Here is a 23071-nt window from a genome sequence, read left to right as displayed (position 1 = left end):
ATGGTGTCTCTGCATCTCCCCCCCACACACTACAGGATCACTCCAGAAACCGAGGTCAAAGGCTCTCAAAACCAAAAGGCTGAAGAGAACTTTCACTCTGTACACAAACACATGCAGGCATAGAGGGGAACAAAATGCCTTGGAAGGAAAGAAGTCATGTTATGCTGGATTCCCCCTCCTTCCTACCCCGGCAGCTTATTCCGAAGGTGGTAATTTGTACTGGAAATGATTACAAAAGTCCTGCTAGCTATCAGCGGGAGCTGCTGGCTTTAGGCTTATCACAGCAGTAAAACAGAAGGTGAGTCAATGGCCAGACCTGAGAAGTGCTCAGACTTCCTTCTTTCAGTGACCGCCCCGCTTTGCATAGCGTCTCAAAAACACTCCAAAGGACTGTAAGAACCCATTAAATAAAGGGTAAAATCCTCAGTTAGTCTTACGAGCCAACCCAACAAGAAAGAACAAATGCAGTTGAAAAATACCATCACCCTTCAAGGTGGTTCAAAGTTACTAGCAGGCACCCGCAGCAATCATTACTGAGTGTTTTTTAATTTTTGGGGAGGAGGAAGCATGGCAAACATCTGCCCTCAGATGTTTGATTTGCATGAGGGTGAGATGTGGGACAGGAGCCTATAGCCAATTAAAACATAATGCCAAATAATAAAGAAGTAATTGAGAAACCAAAGGTCAAGAGGAACAAACTGAGCCTTCTGATAATAGGGTCATTATTTTAGCTCCTTTCAGTATTACCAGGATCATTCAGTTTGTGCGATCACTTATTTTCAGTAAACACTGGGTTCTTTTACCTCCTGGTTTCTGAGATTTTTTTGGGGAATTTCCTAGATTCAAGCATGCTCTTGATTATAAGTGCAACCTCGAGGGCTAGAAATGTCCTGCTTAAAGGGGAATTGGGATAACATTGGGCTCCCAAAACTTTGGCCTTTATTAAAGACAACAGGCAGTGTTGAAATTCAGCAGAAATACCGCAAGTACTGGCAGCCCTACTCACTGGACTGTCAATAATTAAATGACACTTTTTTTCTTCTAATCAGTTCTTTCTATAAAGATTTATTCAGTCTCTGAACAGCTCTTCCCAGCAATGCGTGATTTCCCTTGGATGACTGCACAGGGGTGCATTTGTGTGTAAAGGGCTGTGCAGGACCTGTGTCAGCAGAAAGGCAGTTTTAGCTGCATTCAGAATGTCCTAAGGACACAGGCAGCCTCTCTCTTCCTCCGTTTTACTGTTTTCCATTGCTTCTGTCAGTTAACCATCAAAACTAATTAGATATATAACTTACGGTGGAATCTACCTATCGCTTTGGCAGGCTGCCAGGTACTTCTCACTTGAAATCTCATGTTCCCCTCCCAAACAGAGGCTTATGTAAAAAGAAAAAAAAAAAAAAAAAAAAGGTAGGAACATGCAGAGCTGCATTAGTGTTTTCATGTTGTAGTATTTTGAAAAGTTTGCAGTTACTTCCAGCACACTTTGCAACTGGCTGCAGAGGTTTTGCTGGAAGTCCGCTGTTGTTCTCCCGAAGCACAGACTCATCTCTAACTGCTGACACTCAGGCAAGTCTCTGTACTGGCAGTTCATTGAAAAATATGTTTCAGTGTTCCAGCAAGACTAATACTGAAACTGTAAAGCACTAAACTTTTTTAAATTATGTTTGTGTTTGTGCTTGCTTCCCACTTAACTTTTTTGTCTGTGCTTGACAAATGCATACATGAACTCTCAGAAGAAAGTTGCCCAGCAGCTTAGAAATTGCAAACTATTGTTGTTTGTTTTTGTCCAGCTCATCATGATCAAGCCGGCATAAATTCTCACTACGTTGTTTCATGAAAGGCTGTGCAACGGCACAGTTCATAAGCAACTGAGCAAGCAGTCCATTAATAACAGGAAGGTTTCCTCTGTACTTTTGGACAGTCTGTGCCAGGCATGGCTAAATGTCAGGAAGATGAGGAATGTCCTACATTCTGCTTTCTAGACCAATTGCACTGCACAAACATACCTGCTGTCTTCAAGGAAACAAAGCAAACCTGGCCAGAACAGGACACATTGGGCTGTACATCATAGTATCTTGATGACCAACATGAAGAGTGTCTGGTCTTACAAGACTTTAGACTTAGCTTTGACATGGACCTTTTCTGATGATTGTTCACTTGTTGACTTTCCCAAAACTACTGTCACATTGTGTCTTAACTTTGACTTTGTTCCATACTGTTCTATTATGGCTTGGGGCTGAGCCCTCTGATCTTGTGCCTTTCTACCTGAAGAACGTATTTATGAGCATTCCTGGGGAAAAGCCTGCTAGAAGCATCATCATACTCAGGCTGGACCTCACATCAAATAATATTCACATTCTGCAACTGCAAGATCATTCTCTGCATCTGACAACGCTTTGCAGCCTCATCAGTATCTTACTACTTTCAGCAGCTAATAGTTAATAATTAGCTACTAACTACAACTCCTGATCATTACTCATTAAACTATTCAGAATGAGTGGGGGACCCTGGCTTTTCTTGTTCAAATCCAACAGATTAAAGATCTCAGTGTGTACAGGAAAAAGAGCCTGGTAGTCCAAACTAGTTCTTTCAACACACTTCCCCACACAAACATCGCAGCTGCGCAGGGCCTGGTCTATCCTCTCAGCAGTCTGCACCCGCAGCCTTACTTTGAATTCATGTCCACTCTCAGCTGCTTCTAGAGCCTGGCGCTGCTGCTCGGTTGGGCTGAAGCAGAGGCATGTTTCATGCTGCCCACAGGCAAAAGTCAATGTATTGTCTGCCTACAGCAGCTCCAAACCGTTGAAGACAACCTCTGTTTTCCCTTGGCCAAGATCCCACCAGAAACAATGGAGCCAGCTCCCTTGTTTACAGCTCAGCTATTATGTGTGGAGAACAGACGTGAACACCAGACATTTTAGGGACAGTGATGCTTAGCTTCCTCACATGACAGCTGGAGAGGTGCAAAATAATCTGAGCTTCTCTGATAAATATTTGCATACATATACAGAAGGTTATTAAGTCAAAGAACTGGTTGATAGAGCTCAGGATACACCTAGATGCAGAAAAAAACACACCAAGGCTCTGTTTGCACACACCTCAGAGTGCTGGGTGTTGTGGTAGAAAGAGCGGGCCCCAGACAGGGGCTGAGGGTAACCAGCTGTTAGTTTGGGAGCTCAGGGTTGTTTCTGAAGAGGACACAACACGTGCGTACAGCAAGTTTGCGCAAACAGAGCCGTGCATAGCACCATGTAGCACGAGCACTTGCAGGTAGCACAGACTTTGCACTAGAGCTAGGATAAGCTGTTAAAAAGGGAAAGTTTGCATGACTGCTAAATCCACTTTAATATAATTCATCCTGACTCTACCTGGGCCCTTCTTGTACATGATCTATCCAAATTATGGCAGTGATCTGACTGCAGGCTGAAAACATGACTTTTAAACAGATACTGGACAATATTTGCAGAAAGCAAATTCTGAACTTATAAAAACGGAAGCCAGATTTGTGCTGATATAGTCTGGGAGTGAAAACGCAGCACGTGACTTCTGCATCGAGCTAGACCTTCAGCTCGCGGACTTCCTTGGTGTGAGCAGGGCTTACTGTGGCTGGACAAGGCAGAGGGTTCAGAGATGCACAATGCCTCATTTATCAACTGCAGATACGGTTCAGGAAGTACGTGACAGGGACACATTTAGGAAGTCCTTCAGCTTATAAAAGTATTTGTGAAAGGAAAGAAATGGAGCAAAGTAACAGCCTGATTTGTCTACAGTTCAGAAATGAGTGCCGTCAGCTCATCTTCTGCAGAGCAGCTATCACTGGGAAGTGGCAAGGGCAGGAAAATCTTCTGAAAGTCTAAGTGTGGTCTTAGTCCGGCTCCACGTGAGTTACTGCATCACCACTGCTTTAGGAAACATTACGTACTAGCAGCTGTCTCAAACTCTGCTTTTAATTGGGACTTCCTCTCTTGCTCTAAAATGCTTTTTTCTTCCACATTAGTTTAGACCGTTGTGGCTAGAACAACCACAGCTCTGAAAGCTGAACAGAAAGCAACACAAACTTTGGTCCAGATCCAGTCAGCAAGAGATAGCTAAATATGCCTCAAATATTGCACGGACAAAAGTACAACAATGGGTTTTTTTTTTGAAGCTCAAAGTCCTGTTTTACATGGCCAAAAAAACAGTAACTCTTTTTCAAAGCTCAAAGTCCCATAAACAAGATAAAATGTGCATCCAGTCAAATATCTGTTATGGAGAATTTCCATCCCACCCACAAACTTCTGTGTAACTCAGCTCAAAGACATTATGTAAACACAAAAGCAACCCCAAACTTGGCTCCAAGGCAGATCATGCGGCTAGAAATTTGACACTGATCTCAACTGTGAGTTTTGAGAGCCGTTTACTAAAAACATCTGGGCTATGCTTGTTCAGTAAGATAGCCTAGAAATGAAATCCTGACTGGCTCCAAACTCCTCCAAACTCTAGCTCCTCTGGCAAAACATTGTGCAATTTTTTCAGTCATCTCTTTTAGGTGCCCAATTTCTGCATCAGGGAAACTCATGTTTTAGGCAGTAGGTTTCACTGAGTACTTACATACAGCACAGACTGCAAAAGGCTGGATTAGGTGGAACTGCTAGTTCCCGGAAACGTCCTAAATCAGAAACACAAAGGGTGTTTGAAGTCACTTGAGAGAACTTGCTTCAAAGACAATAAAACAGTAAGCTGTTTTGTTATAGAAAAAAGTCCCAAAGACAACAAAAACGCAACAGTCCGTACTACGGGATTTTGTAAGCAAAACTCATTTTGGACAGACAAATATTTTCTAAGTTGTGTCTTCACAGTTTTCTCTCTCTCCAGAACATTTTTGCACATAGGCAGTGTAAACTAAATGCCGCAGGAAATTACAGTTCTATAATTTGCTCTGAATAACCTTTAATTTTTCTTCTTTGGTATGCCTCAGAAAAAAGTGCTTAGAGGCAAGAGAGCGACTAAGACCAGTGTTAGTAATACAACAGTGCTGTTGGCTACGCATGGCCAGAAGCAAAATTTGGTGAATTTACCAGCACGAATCAGCCCCATTTCACCTAATTTTAACACCAACTCCACCATTCATGATTCAACACCTCTACATTCGATTCCGACGGCAGCCTGTGCGCTAGGTGGGCATACTGTAGCTTTCATAAGATGCTGCATATTTGCCAAGCTGCAAAAGCCACGGTTAGTCTAAGGCTGACATTCTTCCACAGCTCAACACATGCCACAGTCCACAGCATTTGCTATATTGTCATCATCCTCTTGCAGCAGCGTGTTCCCTTTTTTCCTCCTCTCAGTATTACAAAGTCTTTAAAAACAAAGCGGGGGGGGGGGTCATTCTCCCTCCCTGTTATGTCCTACTTAATAGCTTTTTCTTCAAATACTGAAAAGATGGAGGGAAAAAAACCCTGTAAATAAAACTACACAGCTAAAGCCAGCAACCATAGGGAAATTCCTCAATGCACCAAAAGTCATCTCCTTCCTAGTACGAATTCCCCTGCAAGACACTGGTAAGCATTCAAGCCCTCATGAATGACCAGGCAGTTTTCATTTTGCGTAGGATGCACACATTAAACATCCTTTTTTAAGGACAAAGTTTCGTTTCGGAATTGGTCAAAGCGACAAACTTGAACCGTCCCTCCGGATATCAGCTGAGGCTGTCAGCTCATTTTGTGAAGGTGCGTGACGGTGAGTCTTGGGCACACGAGCTGGGATTGGCACGCCAACAGCACGTCAGCCGGGCCCCGGGCGCGACACAGGCAGCCCACGTGCTCCCGGCGTGCCGTGGGGTGTCCACCAGACGTAAGTGGTGGCACGGCACTTGGGCAGCAAGGGACAGAGGCTTGTGGGGGAAGCAAGGTTGGAGCTCAGCAGATCAGGTCACCACGCCGGCGCAGATGTGAGCTGGAGCCATGCAGCTCTGTGAAAGGCTCCGTATGCCATGACCGTGCCCCCCAAACCGGGCTATCCTCCCGCCTAACCATGCTCCTGTTTACGGCATTTTGACGGTTTGTGTGGCATCAAGTTTGCATAGACATTAATACGGCATTAAGCCTTCCAGAGTAGGTGTTGTTTGTTTTCATATGTAGCCACCCAAAAAGTGGCAGGCGGGTGAATGCTTTCAAGCATGATGAGAAGAAACAAGCTTTTACACGGAACTGGCAGTTAAGCACCAGCTTAAAGAACATGCACCGGCCCGATAAAACATCAGCTCCACCACAAAAACAAGCACCAGCCCATGTCACGATCTCTCTCTGGCAGGATTTGCTGATGGAGGGCCCTTCGAGACTGCTGCTCTTGTTCAGGTCTCTCCAGGAACTCATTTCATGGCTTTTTTAGAGCAGAGATTAGGTCTTTTCAGTGCCTTAGAAGGGCTGAAGGGATTTTCTTTACTGAGGTGAGGCAGAGGTTGGGAAGCGCAAGTGGGAAGCAGAGGGAGTTTTCTCAATCTGTGGGCAAAGCTGGTTCCTGCTATGCTGTAAAGGGACATTGAAAACACCCGTGCCTTTGCCTGCTGTTCATACAGCTGAGACGCAGCCACAGCTCCGCACACCTACCCACTAGCATACCTTTTGCACTGCATATAAATTCTTCCTAAGCAGTGTGCAGCCCTTCAACACCAGGATAAAAATACTTAAAACAAGCAAAGGGGCTCTGGGTGGATCTGCTCCTACCTGTGACAACAAGGAGCGGCCGGCCAGCGATGAAATGCAGCGCATCTGCCTTCGCAAAGTCAGCTCTGTACGACCATGGGCATGGAGGCAGCTCCTTCCCCAAGCCAGGCGCAAATCTGGGGGAAAGGACCCTGTGCCATAACTGCTTCTACCCCACTTTCTGAACAAACCAGGCCTCAGAAACCAGTTTGCTCTTTTTAAACTTAGTCTAGCAGTCCGGACTAAGCATTTGTGGGAAAAAAGCAATAAAATTGGACCAAGAGAGCAAAGATGCAAACTGGACTTTCCGAGCAAAGTTTGCAACTGCACTGGGATTTCCAGTCAGCCTGGGAGGCAAATTAATCCATGTCTTGAAGACAAGCACCTGACTCACTGAAAGATCCAACTCCAGGGCGCCAAAAACCAATAGCCAAGTTCTCCACTTCCTCCCTGTCCTTACATGCCCAAATCGTTTTAATATTTAAACTAGCTCCAGGTTTCTAGTTGCGGGAGAAACCACATCTCACTCACTACTGAAATTACTCAAAAGCGCTTGGCAGCTGCTGCTCCAGCAGCGCCTCGTCCCTGCCCCAGGCATTAGCCAGGAATCCCCTTCACCCTGGCTGCTGCCACCTCCATCTCACAGGGGTCACGTGCAACCTCCGCTAGGCCAGTGCCGCAGCTCCCCAGCTCACGGGGACGCCCTGAGAGCACACCGATTCTTCAGCCACTTTAGCGAGGCGTTCAATATCCCTCCAACCTCTCCTCGTGGCTCGTCAGCCCGCAGGGATTACAAAAGATGCAGTGAAAGGCATGTTTCAAGCAACCAAAGGACAGCTGACCAGTGCGATGCACAATCTAAAAGGCTGGTTTTCTTCCAGCTTGAACAGAGGGAAAACTGTAGGCAGTTCTCACAGCAAAGCGGCTACAATCATCCTGCAAAATCTGAGGGGAAAAGGGCCTGAAGCACTCGGTCTTGAGAGGCTAGTGCTACCGTAAGCAGAAGACAACAGAATTCGCTCTCTTCCATCCAGAGACTTTGGAAGTCATTTGGCCCCTCTTTTGCCTGTTGTTATTTACCCAAGAGCAGGTTCCCAGGCGCCAGCATGTCGCTGAGGCTGGCTGAACTCAGTCTATGCTTGTACACCACATTTAGTGACGAAAGACTAACATAAGTACTGGGTGCTCCTCCAATGCCCACCGGGGACAATGGCCAGATGCCAGCAGAGTCTAGTTGCGTCAAGACCTGACCTGGCTGTAAATATGCAGGAAGGGCCATGCAAACCAACGGAAGTCTCTTTTCATTAACTTTGGCAGATGTTGCACTAGGCCCACAGATAGTGACATTTCAGCGATCAATAAAATACTCCCAGAACCAGCCACCTGGTCCATGCAGCCAGCCAGATAACATGGAAGCGCAGTTACAGGAGTCTGTGCCTCTATAAAAAGGAGCGTGCAAACTCCTTAGCAGTCACATCCAGCCATTTCAGACCTTAGCACCAGCTGCGGTGACAGACACTCTGCAGAACAGCGTAGGCAGAATCATTAAACCCAGGCAGACCACCGGCCTCTTAAATCTCAACCATCAGTTAATGTTGTTCCATGTTTATGGTCAGCATGCGGGAAAGATTTTTCAGCTAAAAGCTATTTCATCAGCCTCCTGTGGCAGCAAATGATGGCAGTCTGGCAAGGCTCTCACACTCGTCTAGGATAGCCGCCAGCCTCATGTGGGTTTAAGAAGGCCTGTGATATGCTCTGCCTGCCCGAAGGAACCGGTCCCTCCCTTTGGTTGCTCTATGTTATGAGTAGGCCTGCTCAGTCATGCGTGGCTGCACTGCCCAAAACCTGCCTAAATGGGCAATGATGACTGAGACCGAAACCAGTTAAATCAGGATCTTTCCAGTCAGACAAGAAAAAAGATTTACACTCTTCACGTTTTTAATACAGGCTGGACTCCTTGCCTTTGCTTGATGCTCTTGTTTCTGAAAGCCATTATGGAGGGACAAGATCTACAGGACAGCAGTAGGCTCAGAGTAAAGTCACACCACGTGGCTGAAAGGCTTTCATAGCTTGGAGTTGTCAAAATGCGGAAGTCGCGCTCCTTCCTCCCCACCTTATTTGCCTCTTTTCCCTGTCCCCAGCCACCCTGCTTACCACACACTAGCTTCGGTGTTCATCAGGGCCTCTGCAAGCCAGTTCAGCTCGTGAATCTAGAGTAAAGTGCAACAGGAAAAGTCAATGTCATGATGATCAGGTCTCATGAGCTCCAGAGTCAGGTGCAGGGTGGGAGGCAGGGTGCAGAGCAGGACAGGACTGCAGGTTGTCACATCAGCTCGGCCATAAACGGGCAGCTTTGTCCTCGAGATCTGTTAGCTGTGGAGTAAACGCAACAGTGTCAATAGCACCCTGCTACGCTGCCCTGACCTAACGCTCTTAGCTGAAGGAGAGCACACTGCCAACGTATAAACAGAAAAGTTTTTACAGCTCCATCCACGGGGCCTGCAGGAGCAAGCATCCCATGCTGTGGCTATCACTCGGACGCCAGAGCCAAGCCACAGCAGTGTGATGTGAAGCCCTCCTCATCCACTTCAGGGCAAAGGCAGTTGCTTTCCTTTCCTCCAGGGCTGGTTCAGGTTACGCCTTCATGCCCTGGTGGTGAAGGAGTGCTGGCCAAGCTCAGCAGCAACATGAAACAAGAAGTGGGGGGAGACAGAAGGGAACGGCTTCAAGTGCCACTGCCAGCTCCTTGAGAGCTAGCCTACCCCCTCCCCGAAACTGGAGTGCACTCCTTCGCAGCTGGTGTGGCCAAGACACTTTGTTCCCCTAACTGCACAGGCATTCAAGCCGGGGAATATAGCCAGTGCCTAATTTGCTCCATGTAACTCCCTGTTGAGACAAGTCCTCTGAATTGCTGCTGGCTGTCACGCTGCCACCAGAACACCTCTGCAAACGGACTGGAAAGTTTCCAGTGTGTGCAGCCCAAGAAAAGGAAAAAAACAACAGCAAAACAAGAGGCAGCCACAACCTTGTTTGTAAGGGCCACTGAGGGCAGGTCTGGGACATGCTCTCAGGGCAGCAAGGCACTGAGCACGCTGCCATACCGGGATTGGGACCGTCAGTGCGTGGGGTAGCTGGAGATGAGACCTGCGGCTGCATCACTGAGCCTGTGCAGAGCAGGGTCGACATGGGTGGCATGTTCAGGAACCAAGAGCAGAAAAAAAAAATGAGAACCTTTACCTCAAAGCCTGAGGACTTAGCACCACAGAAAGCTGCTCCCCAGCCCACGTGTTGAAAGCTCTGCTACACCATGGAGGCAGCTCGCAGCCAGCTGTTCCTCAGACACGCACCTGCACTGAACAGCAACGGCTGAACACTGCAGCAGGGAGCAAAACAGGCTGGGAGATCTTCCCATGCAGGACACCTCTTGCCTGCATCTGTTCGCAGCGGTGCCTACTGCAGAGATTTGCACGCTGTGCGCATCTCTCCGCCAAGAACGGAGCTGGCTTCCCCATCCCTCCCATGAACAGCCCTTCACAATGGTATTTCCGATGCGTAACAACAGAATAAGTATCCTTCCGTGGGCCTGAGTGGATTTTCTGGGAACTCCGCTCTTGCCCACTGAACACCTAGGATTTGGCTAAGACACCAGAAGACCAAGCAGTGAAAATGTTTCAAGCAGCTCCAAAATAGAAGCTGCTGTATTAAGTTCTCTTACGAAGTGTTTCTCCAGTCAGGAGGTGCACGTTGAGCAACACACTGACATCAGCTGAAATAACAGGATGGTGAAGAGTGACTCAGACACTAAACCATGTGGGCATTACTTCGGACACCACGTAAGACATGAGTTCTCCGATTGAGAAGAAAAATAAGCCCAAATTGCAGCGTTGTTACTTAATCCAGGAAACTCCGTCAGTAAAACCAGCTGTAGAAACTGGCTCAGCATGACGATACAAAAAAAACTACCAGACCTTTTACTGGAATTCACAAGCAATTACATACCTGGCCATAAGGAGGTTTAACTAGCAGAGAAGACTCTGCCTGACATAGGAAATTCCTGCTTCCTTTCCCAGCACCAAGACTCCGGCCTCGCTAAAGCAGAGCCTTACCCAAGACGACTGCTCTGCCTAGCCCAGTTCCTCGCCTAGCAAGGAGCGTACGCCCCAACCCGCACTCGCTCCTTTTTCCCCAGTGCCACGCTTTCTGGAGCAAAGCTCAAACAGATTTGCCATTAAAACCTCATGCATTTTTGACTCCAACTCTCTTATCACACTCTCTTATCACTGCCCTGTTAAAAACCAGTTTGGGATTCAATAAACATCATGAGCCAAAACCACCTGTCTGCACTTTGCCAGCATTTTCTCCACCACTTTTCTAGCTACTTTATTTGTTCAGCAGCTCACTTTTTAAGAGACACCTGTGTTAGAGTGCAGATGTCTGCGCTCTTCATCTTTTCATGTGCCTCGATGCCACCTGCATTTTTCTCCCTCCCTGTAAAGCTGAACTTCTCAAGATTAACAGGGCAGACCACAGCTGTCAGCCTGGCAAGGGGAAGAAAAGCGCCCACTTCCAGTGTGTTTGCCCCTGAAAATCCTTCTCCTTTGCATCCTCAGCTTACACCTGCCTGCAAGACTGTGCCATCACAAACTTCCTCAGGTGGGAAGGGTTCAGTATCTTCTCGCTGTACTCTAGAGGCGAGAAAGGCAGCTTGATCTGTAAGTGGCTCAGTACAGGAGAAAAGAGTACTTCCTAAAGAGCGACTTTACTTTAATCAGGCCCTTAGTCACATCACAGCAAAACAGCCACACAGACGCCTACAATAACCAAACTGATAAGCCAGGAATGAAGCTGGAAATTCAGGGAGTTGAGAAGGCAGAAGGAAGGGGACATCTTTCTCCCATTTGATGTCACATACTAGGGATGCAACGCTTTGGGGGCATCTCAGTCCAGTTGTACATAGCCTGTTCCTCACTCTGCCCTAACACCAGATTTCCTGCAAGGTCTCGAGGAAGGAGCTGAAGCCCACACCCCACTACAGGCCCTACAGCAAGAAACCAAAGAGACGGGAAGGAGAGAGCAGGGCAGGACGGAGCCCATTTCAGTCTGCTCTATCCCTGTTCCCCCTAAAGAACATGCAAACATTTCTGCAGCGTGAGTCCAGGGAGCTGGGCTGCCATCTGCCTAGAAGAGAAAGCAAGCAGAGCCCTGTCCCCCCTTCCCTCCCCGCCAGACTCGTACAACCCCTGGGACCCCCACGCTAGCTTATTTTAAACAGTAGGTCTGGTATATCTACGTGAGCTGTGAGCACCTCTCCAGCTGTGGGACAGGCAGCCACAGTGGCCTGTTTGAAGCCAAACGTACTGACTAGAAACCCTTGAGCTCTCGGGGGATGTGGAGTAGCTTGAGTCAGGAATCCTTCAGGAGCTCCCAACTTCTTCTAGATGCTTTCCTTGAGGCTTTCTTCCTTTCTTTTTCTTTTTTTCTTTTTTTTTTTTTTTTTTTTTGAGCTTCCATTAACACTTCTGTCCAGAGAATCTATGTTTCCACAGCCACATCCAGCCTGGGAAACAGCAGTGCGTGGGAGAGATTGAGGAAGGAGAAGAAAAAGTGACACCATCATCACTTTAGACTAACTGGAAACTTCTTCTTGTACAGAGTCCGTCAGAAGTGCATTCTTCTGGAAACAACAGGTAGGAAGACAGTTCAGCGCCTTCCCCTGTATCCCCTGCCACCGCAGGACTTTTTGTAATTAGAGAGACCCCTTTTTGTTTCAGTCACTTTCTGTTTTCTTCTTAGCTGGGAACATCAGGGCTGAGCAACAGCTGCTATGAAAGCAACCAAACCCTAAGGCCTGAGAAGTGGGAAGCAGATGGAGTCCCTTCCTGACCAGCACATGACATTTATTCATTTTCCTTCTTCAGAACGAGCAAGCATTTCATTTTCAGGCAACATTCTTTGTTCTGACATCTGCAATAACCAAACTGAGCGAGATAACATCCATTTGCCAAGAGCAGATTGTAAAAAGCATCTTTCTTCCCCAGTGAAAACAAGTGGATTGTCGTACTGCTGGGCAGGGAGCATGTGAAAGGTTACCAGTATTTAGCTTTAATTTCAGAGTTCAATCACCATGCAAACAATCCTGTCCTTTACAGCTCTTCCTAGACCTTTGTAACATTCCCATTTTGCTTACAGCACCAGGATTGCAGTCAACAGCTACAACACAGAGAAAGTGGCCCGAGCTCCCAGCACCTCCTCCTCCTCTTTCAACCCCTTTCCCCAAAACACAGAGATTTAACAGAATTGGGAGACGGGTGAGGAGGGGCAATAAAAAGCTGCCAACTGCCGGCAGTGCCCTCCAGTACTTATTACCATTTTCATTGCTACCACGCCTGCCTAATCCTGTCATCGTAAAGCGAGAAACCTAATTCCCCTATAAGTGCTTTCCACTTTGTTGGTCTTCACATACATTAGCTCTGCCTCCTCAGGCTGCGCAGCCGTGTCATAACTCATCTGGGTCTTCCTTCCCTCAGTAGGATGGATCTGAGCGACACTTCCACCCCACCGCACTGCCTAAGGCTGCTGCAACATCAGGGCATCTCCCTCCTCCGAGGCCTAGGCCAGCTGGTGGCCCAGGGCTCGCCCGGCCCCGCATGACCCCCGCTCGCCGTTCAGGCAAAAAAGCGCATTCTGCCTGCTGCGCGAAGCAAGGCGCAAAGCCGCCACGCAGCTGTCGCAGCCACAGGGGCACTTAAGTGCTCGGGCAGGCTTTAAACCTCCGGTGTCCCTGTCGGAGCACCGCAGGGGAGGAGGAAAACCACGGTGAGCGGCAGAGGCGCTGAACGGCCCTTCCTCGCCTCGCCACCCTGAGGCAGGACGCAGGCAGGCAGCACCAGGCCGCGGGGCCCAGCCGGCCCCAGCCGTTGAAGGCCGGGCTGGTGGCACCGGCAGGCCCCGTGGCCCAGCGCCCGCGGCCGGGCCTCGCCGTCCAGGCAACGTCGGGGCAGCTCAGGGGGCCCGGCCGGAGCCTTGGAGGCGCCGCGGGTCCCGGTGAGGCCGCGGGGGGGCTGCGAGGCGCCGGTCCTGCCCCGCGCGGCCACCGGGGGGCGTCGGGGCCCGCCCTGCCCCGCGCGGGCCGCTGGGGGCGCTGACGCCGCAGGAGCACCCGGCTGAGCCAATCAGGAGCCCCTGGGGGGGAAGCTGCATGGAGCATGCGCAACGCCCCCCGTGGCATGCTGGGAGATGTAGTTCCGGGGAGGCGGCGCGGCCATAACGCGAAGTGGGGCTCCCCCCGCTGCCGGAGCGGCTCTCACCGCCTGTGCGCAGCTGTGGCGCTCGGGCTCGCCTCTGGGTCCGTGCTCAGCGTGTGGCGGTCACTTGCGGTCGCCTCCTACACAGCTGTCGCAGGGCGTGCGGGGCTGCGCGGGGAGCGCCCGGCTGCCGCGGCCGCGGGTCGGTGGCGCCGCCGTTGCCATGAGGACGAGGCGGGCGTGTCGCGCGCCGATTACGTCAAGGCGCCGCCGCGCGGCATGCTGGGAGGCGTAGTCCGGGGGGGGCAGCGGCCACTGCGGCCATGACACCGACCTGCTGGTGTCCGACAGAGTGTCGACTCCGTTATTTTCTCTTCCTTTAGGATTATCATCCTTTCTGCGTTGCTGGTTTTCCTCTTCTACTACCAGCTCCAGTCTCCACAGCGCAGCGCTGTCATGGCTTTCTCTTTGCAAAAACTGGCCCGAGCCACAGTTGCGCAGCTGGGCCCTCCCTCGCGGAGCTGGACTTCGGCCTCTTGGCACAGAGGGAGCTGAAAGCTGGGGAGCGGGTGCAAGGGGAGGGCTTATAAAGAGAGGTTTATAGGAGGAAGATAAGGAGGAGCGCTTGGCAAACCTTGATCATGGAAACCGTCCCCAGTGCATGCAACGCATTGCAACATCACCAAAGTGTTAAATTACACCCTCGGTTTTCCAAGAAAGCAGCTGTTGCTGACCTTTGTTCACAGCACACACACACACAACATTCCCTTCCTCTGCAGCTGCCAACCTAAAAAAAAAAGGATATTTTCACTGCTTACAAATAGCCGTGGCTAGATATTTTTTCAGTGGGGACAGATGCGAGAAAATGAAGAAATCCAGGGCCAAGTTAGTTTGATCATGGGGAGAGACACTTGGACTGGAAGGGACCTCAGGGAATCATCTGGCCTTGCCTGCCAGCATTGCGGTGCTTCTCTGCAGAGCTGCTCTAACCCTTGGGTCCCCAACCTGTCTCAATGCTTGGCATCATTCTGGCCCAGGGGCAGGGTTTGGCGCTTTGCTGTACTTCAGGAGGTTCCTCTTGGCCCGTTCCTCCAGCTCACCAAGGGTCCCTGTGGAGGTGAACCCTGCTCCCTCATGGTATGGACTCCTTCCCCCCCTTCAGTTTACCATTATCTGCAGACTCACTGAGACACCCTCTGTCCACTCGTGGCGGGGTCACAGCATTGCCCAGGTGTGCAAAGGATGGCATTAGGAAACTCAGAGCTTGGCCGCAGCTTAAAGTGGCAAGGGACAGGCAAGGACAATCAGAAGGGCTTCTACAGATACCTCAACAGCAAGAGGAAAAACAACAAAAAAATGGGATCCAGTGCTGAATTGGCAGGAAACATACAGCCAAAGCAGAGGCCCATTGCTTGTATGGAGCAAAAGTATTACTAAGCAAGATGTAATTAATATTTGCTTACCTTGAACTCAGGCACAAACCTAGTACAATAGTGTATCTTCACAAGGATGTCTAAGTGCTTTGTAACACTGTAGCACTGCTAATAGCATAGCCATCAACAATGTATAAGCATTTAGTAACTCAACTAAGCATGAATAAATGTGTGTGCCATAAAGGGGAAAACAGACTTGTGGCATAGCTGCACAGACAGGGTAGGAGAAAACACATGCAAGTGGTAAAATCTGCAAGGTAAGAACACAGGATGAGAACCAGCAGGAAAGATGTCAGGTGGAACCAGAATAATCCTGCAGACTAAGCAGGAAGGATGCCTGGTGAAACCCAAACAAGTCCTAGTCCTAAAAACAAGATAAAGTATGTCAGGAGATGAGATTCCCCCGTCTGTAGAATATACAGCAGAGCTCACTGCCAGATCAACTGAAGTCTTTTTCACTATACAAAGGCTTTTAATGTTGCCTATTTAATACATTCAATCACACTCATATGTAGTGGATACCTGAACTGGACTCCTCTTTAAAACATCTTGGTTGAGAGATGTCTCATTAATTTCAAGCACCAAAAATGTAGCTTTTTGCTGCATTTGGGACTGATTCCCTTTATAGTCAGTGAGGAGAAGCAGAACCTTCTGGGATAAGGTGATCCTTTAGGATAAGGTGAATCACCTCCTAAGTTGACTACTGTTTTCCAGTGACTACAAGATGAACCTGGGAAGCTAGTTCAAATGGAGATATTCCTAACAAGTCATCTGCTTTAGGTAGATCACATCACTTGTATTTTTATTGTGTACTGCACCAGAAACACCCTACACTTTCTTCATTTCTAAGAAAAAACCTGAGAAAGCACTCGTCTGTATTGCTCTCCTTAGGGCATCTCTCCCCTCCTTGTTCCTCAGGCTGGAAATCAGGGGGTTCAGCATGGAAAGACAATAGTATGAAGTGCAGAGATCATTTTGTGCTTGTCCAGTAGGCAGCTGGAGATAAATAAGTGAAGGGGAGGGGGCCATAGAAAAACATGATGGTCATCAGGTGGGAGCTGCAGGTGGAGAAGGCTTTGTGCCTGCCCTTCACTGTATGGATTCAGAGGACAGCACAGAGGATGCAGGCACAGGAGGCAACAATGATCAGGAAGGAGAAGAGGATGACATATGGCCATGTAGTGGTCATAGGCCATCACAGCCAAAAGGAGGCACTCGACATCAGCAAAGGCAAAGAGAAACATCTGTGTTGCACAACCAGTTAAAGAAATGGTCTTCTGCTGCACTAACAGATTCACCAGCATCTTGGGAGCAGTGGCAGATGAGTAGCTAAGGTCCAAGAAAAATGATGTCGATGTTCCCCGCCAAAGTGATGACACAGATGAGGTCACCACTTTTGGACAGTCAGTGAAACAGGAGAATGAATTCGGTCACTCAGCATAGCTTTCTTCATTCATTTTCTTACTTTGCGTTTAGCTTCCTCCAGGTAACATTGGTCAGGGGATTGGTCAGTCCTAGTAGTTAAGCAACATAAGCACAATTTCATCCATCGCCATATAGAGAGAGGTAGTGGAAACATGAGCATCTTACTCAGCATCAGAGGGGGAAGCCAGTGACTTGGATCGTGCCTGTCTATAAGGGAAGCTTAGGAAGACATTTAAAGAGAGCTTTACAAACATACTTTCTACGTGCAATTCTTCCGTGTACATCAGACATATTAAATGATGTGTATGAAATAGGACCTCAGGTGGCATTTTATTTAAGAGCTAGAACATAGTATAGATATAAAAGGGTCTTTCATATGACATAGCACTTGGGAAAAACATATTACTTTACATATGATGACTGGCATACATTCATCTGAGTGAACTGTAGGGTAAAGAGTTCACACAGAGTTTGAGGTTAATAATGATCTTTCTGATTTAACAGAGAAATTGGACACTGGGAAAAAATAGATTGAAATGCTGAAACAAATATTTTTTTAACAAAGAAAAGTAAAAGGCAAAATTAATTAGGAGTAAACACAGATGAATGAGTTCAAAGTGAAATGAAATGTTGCACCTCATTCTGGGATTTTTTACAAAATATTTTGATTTTTTTCCTTAGATAGCTTAAGTATAAAGTAAGCTCTAAAAAGAAGAAATCAATATTGTTTTTAAATGTTCAGACAAAGATATTTTTACAGTTTCAAAACAATTATCCTCACATATTTGTTTTGGATGAAGCTCAATCAATTAATTGATATTCAATTATATTTCCAAATACATACAGAAGATTCTGGGTCCTAATGTTACACTTCTAGAAGAAATGCAGAGTTTAACTTAACTTTGTGAAAGTAAAGACATTTCTGCTGATGCCAGTATAAACTCTAGGCGGAACCCTTAAATTTACAGGAGATGTAATGTTTACAAAAGGAGATCTAATAAGAGAACTGCTGTCAATTCAGTAAAATAACCCTGCAAATATCAATGCTATGCAAAAAAAGACACGGGTAAAACAGAAACCTCTATGTTCCTGCAAAAAAAAATGAAGGTGGTCCATTCCAGATAGGATACCAAATGGTTAAGACAGAGCCTGAAGATTCAGAAAGGAGGACTTCAGTTCCCAACTATATTTCCAGGCACTCTAGTTGAATGAATCACACCTACATTTAGCTAAATGTTGGTCGGAGGGGATCATCTTAGGCTCCATCTGTAACCATTACAGAGGGATAAGAAGATGCGTGACTTGCTGGATGCACGTGTCCGTCCGTTGACAGGAAAGGAAGCCCAGATGACCAATGTAGATTCACTGCCAAAATTTTAGATCGTTAAAATTGAGCGAGGTGAATCCCATCTTAGATAGCTTGGTCTGATCTAGTCTTTCAAGATCCTCCATTCTCAGTGAAAACTTGGTGCATCCTAAAACATGACTCATTTTCTGGACGTGACTATCTACTCCAGAAGTACTCCGGGGTGATTCACGTCATGACTTAGGTCCTCCATTTACATTCCTAGAATAAGGTGACAAGTTCCATAGACTTTTAATTGTGATCTATTTTTAGCCAAGCCATTACACAGAGACTGTGCAACACAGCAATTCATTTTCACACTATCATTGTTTTTCAGGCAATTTGTGAGAATTTTGGTGAAAAACAAAAACAACACTTCTGCCCTGAAAAACGTGCCATGGTTATATAGACCTGGCTGTTTCTTCCTTTTTTTCAGGCATTGCTCATCCTCAGACAGTAAGATGTGAAAATGCTAACACCTGCTAACAATTTGGCAGTCTCTGATGCAGACCTGCAAGAAATTTCAGTCCCCACATCAATATTAGGTGCAAAAACCAGAAAAGTTAAATTCCCCTACATTTTCAAATATTTTCATAATACTTTTTTTCTTTCTCTACATCACGATGCAGCGCATCTGAAATTCATCCAGTTAACAAGGTGATAGATTTAAAACAACTTCTGCACAGCTCACCAAATGGAAGGAAGTTTAACTTGTTAGGAAACTTACCCACTAGGGAAATATTCAGTCTTTCCTAGATGTGGAAAATGTTTCTGTTGGGAGGCGCCACAGATTTTATACTCTCCCTTTGGATACGGGAGACCTTGCTGTTCACAAGGGAAGAGTAGAACAAACAATTAAATTGCTACTGGTGGTGTCTCAGTGTGACAATACCTTCATGAAATAATGTGCTCTAAAGATATTGCAAGCACCGTTGGAAATGTTTCTAGTATTTCCTTTGACTGGAAACAGATAAACAGGGGTTTCAAAGGCTAGCAGACTGGTGCTGAAATAAGACTGATATTCTGGCAAAACTGAGTCCCAAGCCGTGCTCTGAAGTCATGGATGCATGCCGCTGGGCTCTGGCGGCACTCGTTTTTTGAAAAATTTTCAAATGCACTTCAAAGTGATCAAGATCACTTTGAAAACTGGATTCAGGCAGTCACATTAAAACTTCTGATATGGTGATTATGATCACATCAAACAGAAAGATGCCTGTTCTTTCTAGCCGTGATCCCTGCATAATAAATGCAGAAGTGATACACACAGGGAAAGCTTTAGAGTTGTTCACCTCATTACCTAACTACTGCTTAATGTAAGTGATAAATCTCTTCGCTTTCATTAGTATCAAATTGATAGAAAAAAAATAAGCTAATGTTTCTTTCATAGGAGAGTTGATATTAATATGCTTAACTAATCAAAAGATGTTCTGTGAATAAAATAATAATATCAAGCAGCTGCCTAGATTCACAGATGCAGTAAAGGAACTTTCAAGTCTTACTTGTTTGACAAATACACAGTTGATGCATTTTTCACAGAGGAGGTTTTGACGGCTCAATATTTTTACTCTCAAACTATTTGACAAATTCTGTAGTTGCTACGTTGCTTGTCTTTTCCTTCTGTCTAGTTCGCGTGTCGCTGTGCAACGGAGGGCACATGTATGTTCACAGGCAAGTGCTTAATCTCTTACGTTTTACTTATCTGAACCTGAGCCATTCCTCATGGTGGTCTCCAAGGACATCTAAATGGGGATGAGGGCAGCTTGGAGGCACTCTGTCTTGGGCAACAAATAAACCAGCTCTCAAAGACTCTGGGGGTCAGAGGAGGCCAAAACAAATGCATGATAGCAAAATCTATCTGAATTTTAAACATCTAAAAGTTGGTAATCTAAGTCAATTGGTTTCTTTCACCTGACATTTGCAAGAAATAAGCAGTTCCAGAGGAGGCCTCATCCCATCCTAAAATAATTTTCCAAGGAAAAGAGCTCATACTGCTTTTTGCACATTTCTGCATCCCTACATTGACTATAAAATAAGCCCAGACAGCGAGTTTAGGCTCACACAGTGAAATTTTGTGCTCCTGAAATTATGTAAAATGGATCCTGACTTTCTTAGCACTGTACCCTGTCCCTCAGCACTCATGCAGAGCACAGCTTGAAGCTCTGGGCTCTGAAGCTGCGGATGACACCCCTGAGGTGAGACCCTGCATAATCACCAAAACAATCCTATAAAAGGGGAGCAAAAAAGAGCAGCAAAACTGTTTTTTGGTTTTTTTTTTCCAGACCATTTCAACAAACTGTCTGTGAAGAGATGGGAAAGCTCCACCAAGGCTTCCAATAGCCAGTGATGGGTGGCCTTGGCCTGTCTGAAACACTGGGCAGGGACTAAAGCATGACACATGAGGGATGTAATGGATGACCTGGTTTTGGGGGGAGTGATGTGGAAAAGCCCCTCCAGGAGAAAGTGGGAAAAATATCATTTTTGGACTATTATTCATATCTCTGATATTTTTGTTGGTCTTCTTAGTATGGGATTCATCACCCAACTTAAACAATTAAAAGTTACCTGTGTAGGCTTAACTTCTGGATGACCACTCTAATTTTTGTAGGGAAATAATTACTCAAATCCCAGAAAATATGCATGGTACAAACATCTACACATAGATTACTGTGGACATTGCTTATCTGAGATCAGGCTGCATATGTCGCTTCTGATCCAATTGTGCTTTTAGGGACCAGCCACATGTCTAATGTTAATCAACTGTCTCCTTTGATGTCAGTGGGTCAGATGACCACAGACTGCAAAGCAGTAAAAATAAATTTTACTGGTCAATCAGGAAGACTGCCAAGTGATATAAACTATCTTTAGGTCCAACGAGAAAATGCCAACTGGAATTCAGCTTGCATACGTCGGCATTGTTTCTTGAGGGTCAGCAAAGATTTGAGATGATTACCTTCCCTTCAGGTCAACTTTTCCAAGTTGTCGTATAAGTGCCAATCACTTTGTGAGACCAGCAGTCATTTGCCACCGCTTGTTCTGCCAGGCACAATTCATGGCCAAAGAGAGGATTTAATCTATGTTCAAAAAAAAACCAAAACAAAACCAAAAAACCCTCCAGTTTACTGTCAAAATAAATGATAACATTACCAAAAGATGAATATGGGTCTTCTATTTATGTTCTGGATTTTTTTTTCCACTTTTTTTTTCCTAAAGAGCTCTGGATTCATGAACCAAGACCTCCGCATACTGCAACCATTGCATCACACTCTCAGTGCAGGATCCCCCCAGGACATATGCAGCACTCAAGGGAAGATGATCATGAGGAGCTTGCATTCCCCCGCTGACACGTGTATCGTCTCATCTTTAATCAACGCCAGAAGGGGAAAGGCAGAACATGCCAACAGCTTACTTGACCCCCTGTAATTCAGGGCTTCTCTAGATGCCATTGTGTCCAGCTTTCTAGCAGATTTTTTTCCAGAGGAAAAGAAAGTAACATTTTCTAACAGGTTAGTTTACAAGGTAAGAAACATATCTATCTACTCATGTATAGATCATCTACTTGTGTCACTGTTTTATTATCTTTCCTTACTCTTTTCTTCAAATCTTGCTCACTCATAGAACGTACAAAATTGCAGTCTGTGCTCATGTACACAACAGTAAAAGAAAAAAAATCATTAATGATCTTCCATATAAAGGAATGCTAAAAGTAGAATCTCTTAAAAATAATAATAATAATGCAGCCACAGAAAGAAAAATGCTTTCGACCTGAGCTGGATTTTTTTCCTGTTTTTTAGGAAACATCCTTGCAGAGTCTGGAGAACAAATGCTAGCAAGTGTCTTTCCTGCCTAACTTGTAGGCTTTCAGGCTCTTGCTCCTCAAAGTTTTTATTTAGAAGAACAAATGACATTTGGACAAGTATGTAACAACAGGGGACTCCACCCTCAACCAGGGCAGATCTGTGATAGCTGCATTCTCTGTGCTTACAGCAGATGCAGAGGTGTTCAGAATATGCTCATAAACTGTGTTTAGATCTTAATCTCAATCCACCAAAATCCGTGGAAATTATACCATAGGCTAGATGAGCACTGAATTCCTCAAAAAAAAAGAAAAAAAGAAGATGATGATAAGGCATAAGAAGAATCATTTAGCAGTATCAAGAGGTGATGCAGACCATAGTGCTGGTCACTAAAAGCAGTCCTACTGACTTGTACAGAATTCCCTACAGCACAGAAAATTATGAGCACGCTTCATTAGCGAACACACTGCTGGGCTCTGCAAGCTTCTGCTCACCAGCTGAACCATTGCAATGATCCAAAAGTGCATTCTTAATTATTCAGAACACAAAACAAACAACAGCAGTTGAAAAGGCATTTAAATCATTCATGTGCTTCACTAAGTAGCACCTCCATGCTAACTCAAGCATTCATTTAATATACTTGCAATTAGCAGTTCTCATTTTCCACAGAACTCTAGAAAGAAATACCAAAACAAGACCATAATCTGAAAACGAGAGGCATTTTTCTTGAAGTCAACATTTTAGAGAAGTGAAAAGGTAATTAGGGGGTAATAGCATTTTTCTTTCCTTTGTATATCATCCGTTGACATTTTTGTATGCTTTTATTTAACATATCAACTGACTCTGAAGGTCTGATTTGTCTGACTAAATGTTATTATCTGTGGAAACAGATGAGTTTTACAGCTGATCTAATCATCAGTCACTCTATAATCAGTGGTGAGAAACAGGCACCTCTAAGAGGCAACACGTTTTGCCCCAAGTAAGTAGACATCCTAAGCAGCTTAGATGAATTTTGCCTTACGGTTCCCTCCTCCTTTCCCTTGACTATAAATGAAGCCTTAAATGACTACCTCAAAATGTAGCTATCCATCTGGTCATTGGGCAATGCTAGGTGAGGTGGGTTCTGTCTTCAGCGTCAGCTCCTGTG

At 46.1% G+C, this 23071-nt stretch overlaps 1 long non-coding RNA gene across 1 annotated transcript; it reads right to left on the bottom strand.

Moving 5' to 3' along the window:
• Window positions 1-1049: 1049 nt before the first annotated feature.
• Window positions 1050-14212, bottom strand: LOC112991705 (uncharacterized). The gene is made up of 3 exons (XR_003261342.2): window positions 13991-14212; window positions 8838-9056; window positions 1050-4648 (listed from the first exon to the last, which is right to left on the bottom strand). It is a non-coding gene; the product is annotated as an uncharacterized LOC112991705 (long non-coding RNA).
• Window positions 14213-23071: the final 8859 nt, after the last annotated feature.

This window comes from Dromaius novaehollandiae, chromosome 5 (genome assembly GCF_036370855.1).
Source record: "Dromaius novaehollandiae isolate bDroNov1 chromosome 5, bDroNov1.hap1, whole genome shotgun sequence".
Lineage (NCBI taxonomy): Eukaryota > Metazoa > Chordata > Aves > Casuariiformes > Dromaiidae > Dromaius > Dromaius novaehollandiae.
Note: the sequence above shows the minus strand (reverse complement) of the source record. Positions and strands in the feature narration are given on the sequence as shown.